The sequence below is a fragment of the Lissotriton helveticus genome, chromosome 12 (assembly GCF_964261635.1).
Source record: "Lissotriton helveticus chromosome 12, aLisHel1.1, whole genome shotgun sequence".
Taxonomy (NCBI): Eukaryota; Metazoa; Chordata; class Amphibia; order Caudata; family Salamandridae; genus Lissotriton; species Lissotriton helveticus.
Genome location: NC_136073.1, coordinates 25,398,358 through 25,407,416, shown reverse-complemented (window position 1 = coordinate 25,407,416; position 9,059 = coordinate 25,398,358). Strand labels below are relative to the sequence as shown.

The 9,059-nt window shown below is 42.8% G+C and overlaps 1 long non-coding RNA gene across 2 annotated transcripts in view; it reads right to left on the bottom strand.

Annotated features, from left to right (window-relative positions):
• Positions 1 to 2,579: 2,579 nt before the first annotated feature.
• LOC144799721 (uncharacterized) overlaps positions 2,580 to 9,059 on the bottom strand; it is a 121,678-nt gene continuing 115,198 nt past the window's right edge. For both annotated transcript variants that reach the window (XR_013603863.1, XR_013603864.1), the window contains exon 3: positions 2,580 to 4,932. This is a non-coding gene — a long non-coding RNA (uncharacterized LOC144799721). The remainder of the gene's footprint in view (positions 4,933 to 9,059) is intronic.

Sequence of the window (9,059 nt, the reverse complement as noted above, 5' to 3'; positions counted from 1 at the left end):
CCTCCTTCTCTCCTCCGCTTCAGAAACATCTCTTCTCCAAGGAGCACTTCTCCCTCCACTGATAGGGACCACTTGGCTCCTCCCACCCTCTGGGCCAATCCGTGAAGAGACGCGCCTCTCACCTCCTTCGAGAACTGTTTTGCCTCCTGACTGTTCAGAGCTCCCCCTGCTGGTCAGACAGGATGGTGGGGGCTTCCTACAATCCCCCTCTCCCCGTGTATCCATAGGGGGCACTCGTGGTGCCCAGAGGTTACTGAGACCAGGGACACTCACTAAATTGCCAGAGGTGGTAGAAGTGACATCATACCAGGTGCGGAAAAGAATACACTTCAAGGCCTTGGTCCTGGTTTCTAACCCCTTGGGTGCGGCCGCGATTCTGCGCCTGTGCGGCGTTTTTCGAAGTGGGCGGGTTCACGACGGCCCCCAGCCGTCATCAGCACACGAGCCCCGTGACGCATGACGGCTGGGGGCCGTCATCAGCATCGAAGGGGTTAAAGCCTTCCACAAGATTGGAGCACCCTACCTTAGGGACAGATTTCAACCTTATTTCCCCCAGCGTACTTTGCGATCTTCTTCTCAACTGCTGATTACCGCCCCAAAGGTCCAATTTGCCTGGGGGGAGATCCTTTCATGATGCGGCCTCTCGGTTGCGGAACAGCCTACCTTTCACCATCAGACAGAGTCCTGACCTCTTTATTTTCAGGGCAAAGTCTGAAAACGTGGCTCTTCCAGCTGTGAATTTCTGAGTTGCGGAGGTGCATGGTTTGATGTTACGGGGGTCTACGTTTTGTCTTCAGCGCCGGGACACTCTTGGGAGTAGCCGTGCGCTATCCAAATAAAGATTAACATAACATATGCCGCTTATTTTCGAGGATTTCCCAAAATTGTCCCTGAATCGTCCTGCTGCTGCCTTCATAAACCCTGAGACCAGCGCCCCAAAGGACAGGCATCGGAGGTGGCTGCTATTGAGGGCCGTCTCCCCAAAAATAGGGTGAGGATGTGAGTCTAGTGGGACCCCCCTTACCACCCACTTTGCAGGTGTATCGACAGATTGTTACTTAAAGGCGTCTCCAACAGTCTCAAGTGGTTAATACCATTTGTTCATACAGATTTTGAAGAGAAAGTGGGTAGTTGTCTGTCCATCAAAGACCTACTGTCTGCACGAGGAACTCTCCGCTGTTTTCAGTTTGTCTGCCTGTATTTTTCTCTTTGTCTGGCTCTCTGCCCTAATCAATTCCTCTGCCTGTTGAAGGCAGGTTCTGTGCCTGCCACTGTCCGCTTCTCTGCTCTTGTCTCTTCTTCTGATTATCGGATTTCTAAAATCAATCTGCCTAGCATCGCGAGTTTGCCTGCATTCTGTAGTCTGTTTACTGTTTTCAATCTGTCTGTCTCTCATAGTTTTGTCTACTATTTTCAGTCTCTCTGCCTCTTATAGTTTGTCTCTCGTTTTCAATCTGTTTGCCTGTCATAGTATGTTTACCGCTTTCAGTCTGTCTTCCTCTCGTAGTCTGTCTACCATTTTAGTCGAATAAACACACAAAAGGAGATGGGAGGCTGCTTGCAATACGTCTTATTTCTGGCAATGGCTCGGGGTAGCATTCCAACCCATCTTTCTTTTGCTCACCATGCCACCTTAATTTGGACCCAGCCATATGCAAATACGTCGTGACCCTGTGCATCATGGGAACAGTCCAGCCTGAACTGCCAGGCCAGGTCCCCTCTGAACCAGAACAAAAGCAATCCAGGATGGGTTGCACCCGTGTTATGGGCTCATCAGTCGGGTACAGCTTGGTGCCAGTGACACAGTGAGCATGGGACCCACGGCTGGGCACACCATTTTAGTCTGTCTGCTTGCTTTAGTGTCTTTACCATTTTCAGTCTCCCTGCCTCCTGTAGTTGGTTTATAATTTTCAGTCTTTCTTCCTTCCTCAGTCTTTCTACCATTTCTAGGCTGTCTACCTGTTTAAATCCGTCTACCGTTTGCGTTCCTTCTGCCCCTCATAGTCTGTCTACCATTCTTACTCTGCCTGCCGGTCTGTCTACCATTTACAGACTTTATGCCTGTCGAAGTCGGTCTACCATTTTCAGACTTTGTGCCTGTCAAAGTCTGTCTACCATTTTCAGACTTTGTGCCTGCCGAAGTCTGTCTACCATTTTCAGACTTTGTGCCTGTCGAAGTCTGTCTACCATTTTCAGACTGTGCCTGCCGACGTCTGTCTATCGTTTAGGCTCTATGTCCCCCGTAGTTACTTTCTTTCATCCGAAATTTCACGTTCTTGTCACCCAATATGCACAGATTGTTGTTATTGCTGCGATGATGGTGATTATTATTGTTAATATTAGTAGAAGGTGTCATTATTACATCATCAAATGATAGTTGTAGTTTTGTGTTTATTATGTATTTAATAGCAGTGGTCCATGCAGTTAGTACTAATAATACAGTTAGAGAAAATAAATTAAAAATTAAAAGACACAATGAAAAGTACATTGCTACAATAACCTTATTATTTCACCCATAAACGTTGTAATATGACAACAATTGAGAGAAAACTCAAACAAGCAACACAACAGTTTCTGAAAAGTTTGTCTTTATTAACATTTAAAAAAAAGTGTACATCAGGAAAGACAATGCATTTCAGATGATACATTTGGGTAGGGGGTGGCATGAGATATTAGGAGTTACCTCGTGTAGAAGGACACCCCTTGTTTGCACCTAGGTATCTCTGGTGCCCACCCCAGCCTCAGGGAGCTATCATGACCAAATACGTTCTGAAGAGAATTCCCCCATTTGGGGCTAGTAAGGCACTCTTGGTAAGGCACGTGTGTGATTTTTCTCCCTGCATCAGACCAAAAATTTGATCAAAAGAGTTCTTGCCGAAACATGGTCACATTTCTTTAAACACAAAGTTCACTAAACTTCAGTATTATGTGTCGTCATCAGTTTATCTGACTTTTTTTTTTCTCATGCCTGGACCCATGTTCTTGGCCTAGTCAAGGACCACTCGAATTGTGACAAGGGACACTTATATGGTCTGGAACCCCTGCCAACAACAGCCATAACTTGAGGGCCATTGACAACTAACTCCTCATCCCAAAACACTCCAAGATTTTCCACTTTCTCATAGGAATTTGATTTCCTGATTGGAGATGTTAAGTTTGGTGTACATAACATACTAAGTGAAAGCACAAACACAAAACACATTGTTTGAAAAAACAGACTTCAAAATGCACACTGTCAAAACCTTGCCTTCACCATACATAAATCTCTCCCTACAAAAATGTTGTCCTGCGTTTAATCTTTAAAGATACTAAAAATCTCTTGTTGCATTACTTTTGAAAACTCCATTCCAATTGTGTTTGGGGCAAGGGCTGGATAATGTGTTTTGAGCCAGTTTGGCATTTGTTGGGATATATTTACGTAAAGAGATTTTTGTAGACTTGCATTTAAGAGTCACTGTGTTAGCAAAATATGTTTTCACAGTCTGTGTTTTGACATGCAACCTTAACCCTTTGCGTGCTGCCGTCGCGAGCACTCCCTCCCCAGTGCTACGTACGACCAACGGCCGACGCAGCCCCGCCCACCCTTTAGAACGCCCGCACCGCGGCAGAAAAAACGCCGCAGTAAAGGCGTTAAATATTGATCAATCTGGCTATACGACCAAAAAAGAACATCACTGTTTTTCTGTCTTTAAATTTTAACAAATTCTCCTTCATCCTGGCCTCTATGCCTAGACGAGTCTGCGGGTGGTCCTCCCACGACACTTTCATAATCATCTGGGTATTATCAAGGCAGGATTTGAATTTGAAGTGGTTTTTCCATATGACCAGAAGGGCTTTTAAATCGATATGAAAAAGACATAAGGATGGAGAGAACTTCCGCGGCACTCCGCGGGGTGAGTGGGTTCGGCTTGAAGACTACGGGTCTTAAGTAGAGTTTGGCAAATGTGATACTTCGTCACAAACATGGCGGCTGTTCATTCTGTTGTATTACAAGTGCATTATAGACAATGGCATTTGTCATAGGATGGGCAGCATTTCCATCAAATTTTGACGGATTATTTTATCGACCAAAAGTTTGATTCTTACGCTAAAACAAGCCACGCCTTCGTTTACTCTTGTCTACCTCAATGTTTAGCTAATTGTGGGGTTTAAACTCACACTGCTTTGCATTCTGGTACTTTGAGCTTTTCTCTGACTTATAGTTTGCGATTTCCATAACGTATGAGTAGTTAAATGATAAAGGATGAAAAGTAATGCACACTAAAAAGAAAGGAATTTCAGAACCGCTTATACCTGACTTGGTGTTATATTTTTTGTAAAATAATATCTTTTTTAGGGTGGAAGTCTACATTTGTATGCTTTCTCTTTCTTGTAAGTTATCCAGGATATTTCCAGGAGCAGGGTCATAGCTGCCAAATGGCCCCAGGCCAAGGATAACACTTGTAAACAAATTTTACTTTTTAGCCAGAAGTACTTTGGCTTCTGTGACTTGTAGGTGCAAAGTTATACTAAGAAAAGTGAAATGACAAGTTCCATTATGCAATGTGCTGTTGAGTAATACGTCTGGACTTGCTCAAGTTGTTCTAAATGAAGGGAGGGACCTGGCACCCCTGCATGGATTATCTCACAGAATTTCTCGATGACCTGTAACTTCACTCCAGGTTGCCTATGTAAGACTTACACCAGTAATGGCGTCAGTGGCCTGTAGAGATGTGAACCCCCAACCAATGCACAGAGACCACAAACTCAGTTCACACCAGTGCACAGTCCATCCATCAATTAGTAGATTCGTAGAGCGCTTCTGGTCATCCGTGGCGGCATCCAGGCGCTAGCTAGCAGGGTCCAGTCGCCTCTTACCCTGCAGAATTCCATAAGCTGAGCGCGTTGAATGAAGTCTGGGAGATGGTCCTTGAGAGGTGCCTGGCTTCCTTCCTGCCAACAAAAAGAAAATAAACTGTGTTATTTATCGAGAAAAATATACTTAAAAACACGCAAATAAACTAATTGAATCCCAGTTGATCTTTCTGCATAAAACATTTTAGTCTATCAAATAGGCATTTTTGTGAACGGAAACAGCCTAAATCAATTTTCATCTATATTTTTATTAAATTTTTTATCATTATTAATTTTTCCTTTACATTTATAACTTTTTTTTCTTGTTAGATACCATATAATTTGAAACTTAGATAATCTTTTCCCAAATATTTAATCTAGAGCGGGGAACATTTCTGTTCTAACCCCAGTCTTAGGGCCTGATTTATATCTCGACGGACAGGTTACTCCGTCAAAAACAAAATATAAATCCCGTAGGATATAATGAGATTTATATTTCGGCAGACGGGATATCCGTCCCGTTGCTGTGATCTAATTAAGGCCCTTAGAATGTGGTGAGGCTATATCCTTACCGCAATGTATGAAAAATAGGCGGTACATTTAATATTTGAGCTTCTAAACCAAAAGAGAGAAGTTACAATATTGACTTGCACTTAAATCGATTCCACACTACCCACTCTTGGTTGTTGTGTGGGTCGATATAAGTGCAAGTCAATCTTATAAAATCACTATGTTGGTAAAAAAGCATCTGAACGCACAGTTACCTGTGGGAAATGTTGCAAACAAACAGGCATGTGCAAAAAGCATATAGGCAGTAAGTGTTAGACATGTCGATATGAAAAATAGAAGCTTTCCAGGCAGCCCAGTTCTTCTGAAAGGCCAGTGGGGCTGGGGTAGAGAAAGTCACTTGTCAAACAATACAGAGACCACTGGAACACATTTCAGTTCACGATGAAAGGGTGAGTCGGTCCTCTTGTGCACATATCTTAGCAGGGGGTGGTTAGTGAACTGAGCTATGAAGTGGTTCGATTTTTCCCTGCCTTTATTTTATTTGGGATTTTTTTGGTTTTATATATATTATATATATATAGCAGCACTTATCTACTCAATACGGTCGATACACGGCAAGCACGCAGGTATCCGATTTAGTAAATCCTTTATTGCAAACCCCCCTCACCCTAGACAGAATTTTTTTTTTTTTAAATAAAAAAAAAAAAAAAAGAAATATATTTATATATATATATATATATATATTGTTCCAAACTCGCCTCACCACGTTCAATCCGAAAACTCGAACAGACATATATATATATATATATACATGCATACATATATACATACATACATACATACATACACACACACACGCATGTCTCCTACTTAGTGGGCCAAGAGTTGCTCATTATGGGCCTTGTTTAGAATTGGTATATCGCATACTTCTTCAAAACATGTCTCGTATCCCATTTGGTGTATTACAAATGCCATAGGCTATTATACGCACTTGGAATACGGCAGAAGGGTCGTCCGCCACGTTTGTGATGGAGTGCCCCATCCGCCATACTCTAAACAAGGTCTAATGTGCCTGACCGAGGGAATAGGTCAGGCATAGGAATTATTATAGAGTATCTTTTATGTAGCGCTCCCTATCAATTTAGAGGCCTTTAGGCACTTTGGCCTTGATGCAGGAGCTTGAATAGAAACATCTCCCTCCAGGTCATTACAGACACTGGTTCCAGTCCTGGACTGTTATGTGATAGCCTAATGCATTCTGGGTGTTGTAGTCTTGCTGTGCGTCCACTGAAATAAAATAACCCACCTGAAACGCAATAAAGAATTGTGATACTAAGAAATCAATTATTTGTAGGTGAAAAGTTCAGGGCTGGGAGTGAAGTGGTCGCCCGACCAGGAGCAGAGCTCTGAACCCCACCCTGAACTTTAAAAACACAGAGTGTCCGATCCGGCCCCCCCCTGACCCCGGTAGCACCCCTGCAAGTGTCAGGACGGGGTCTTTATCCAGGGTACAAAGAAGGGAAGTTTGAGGTGTTTTATGTTTAGGGAGGAAGTGAAAGGGCAGCGGAGGGGCAGGCGGGCAGGAGGAGGGCAGAGGCGCGAGGCACTCTGAGCGGACAGCTCTGGGTGAGTTAGGGACCCCCTTATAAAGGACAATCGGGGGAGGCCCCGGAGAACAGCTTGGGCTGGGGTGGGGGGGTTCAGATGTGGGATAAATTACCACTGGGAGGAGGAGGGGGTGCAGGAAGAAGGCAATGGCAAATGTGGGGCTCCACACACCACTCTGGGGGCTACTGGCACAGGGGGCGCCCCTGTATCTCCCCATCCTGGAAGGACCAGAGTAACCATAAGCAGGGCCGGACTGGGACCCGAAATCGGCCCTGGCAAAGTGCTCAGCCGGCCCCCCCTCTACCCTGGGGGTGCAACCGCACTCTTTGCCAGGGCCGGTTTTCGGCCGATTTTGTTACAGGGCCGTTTTTGCAGCTATGCTGCAAAAAACGGCCCTGTAACAAAAACGGCCCCCTGGGGCCCAAAACCGGCCCCCACCCATGCGGCCGACCGGGGGATTGCCCGGTGCCTGCAACGGCCAGTCCGGGCCTGACCATAAGGATACGGAAGTATAATATAAAAACATAATATAATATAACTAAGGCTCCCAGTTTTCCGTTTTTACAGATAAATACAGAGAAAAACAATGTGTTTCCCATCTGTATTTTTTTTTAAAAGCAGCAGAAAAAAACAGAAGTGAAAAAATAGGATGAGATGTCATTAATTACAGACATATGTTAACGTATATATGTGTATAATGCTAATAATTACCTCTGGGTGCAGTGTTTTGTTATATTTGGCTGCTTAATTTTCTAAAATGTGACAGGCTTCAATGTTCAAGTGCATGTTTATCAGTTAAATAAATGTGTAAATATACAATTTTTTACTCCACTTATTCTCAAAACACAAACTAAATATGGATAAATACCAATACGAAGGCCTAAAAATAAATATGGGTAAAGAGAGATAGAAATCTTTTTTCAAAAAGTACCATAAAACTTTGAGCCCTAAATATAATCTAACATAATATGATATAGTATATGGTATAATATAATAATATAGTATAGTATAACATATAATATAGTATACTATAATATAACAATATAATATAGTATAATATAATATAGTATAATAAAATATAGTGTAGTATAATATAATATAGAGCAGTATCATTTATAATATAATATAGTATAATAAAATACAGTGTAATATAATGTAGTTTAGTATAATATAATATAGTATAGTATAATATAATACAGTGCAGTGTATTATAATATAAGATAATATAATTTATAATATAGTATAGTATAATATATAATATAATATAGTATAGCGTAATATAAGGTAGTGTTATATAATATAATAATATAGTATTGTATAGTATAATATTATATAGCCCTTATTTCCAGTGATTCATGGCACCACTTTAAAACGTTTTAGAAGTTATATCAACAAGAATATGTATAATGTGTCTTATTATTGTTAATATTACCATCATTTATAATATTGATATTCGTTTTATGATAATATTAATAACAATAATAATAAAAATACTACTGGTAATAACAGTGATACCACTAATAATTGGGTTGTCATTAGGGACAGTAAAGATGGTGAGATGTTTTTCAACGTCTCACTGCCCCCGGCTCACACCTCAACACTGCCCCCCTTGAAGAAGGAGACTGGTAGGCTTGCAGCGTGTCCCTCTGTAAAGATGAGGGTGGGTCTAGGCCCCACATGTGGCAGAGAAGATGGGCAAGTGGTAGGCTTCGTCCATCATGCACGCACCCTTAAATTGGTAGCCGGGTACCAGACCTAACTGTGAGGGTGATGTCTGCTCCGTAGTAAGGTGGTGAAACCTGCTGGCCCCGGGAATGGCCACCTTCAGAGGAGTGAACATGGTTGGTTGCACCCCGTTCCAGATGGCACCCCAATGACTTGCGCCTCAATAGGGGCAACGAGGAGGTAGGGGGGTCTCGGCTTCCTCTGAGGTAGTCAGTAGTGTAGCAACGATGCCCTGGGCCCTGGTGTAAGCAAAGAAAATGGCCTCTGAATGCTGTTTGTGTAATAAAATACAGCAACTATCAGGGTTCAAAGGGGCCTTCAAAGCTCCGGGTCCCGGTGCTACTGCACTCGCTCCACCAACGACAGCTAGGCCCATGCTTGGA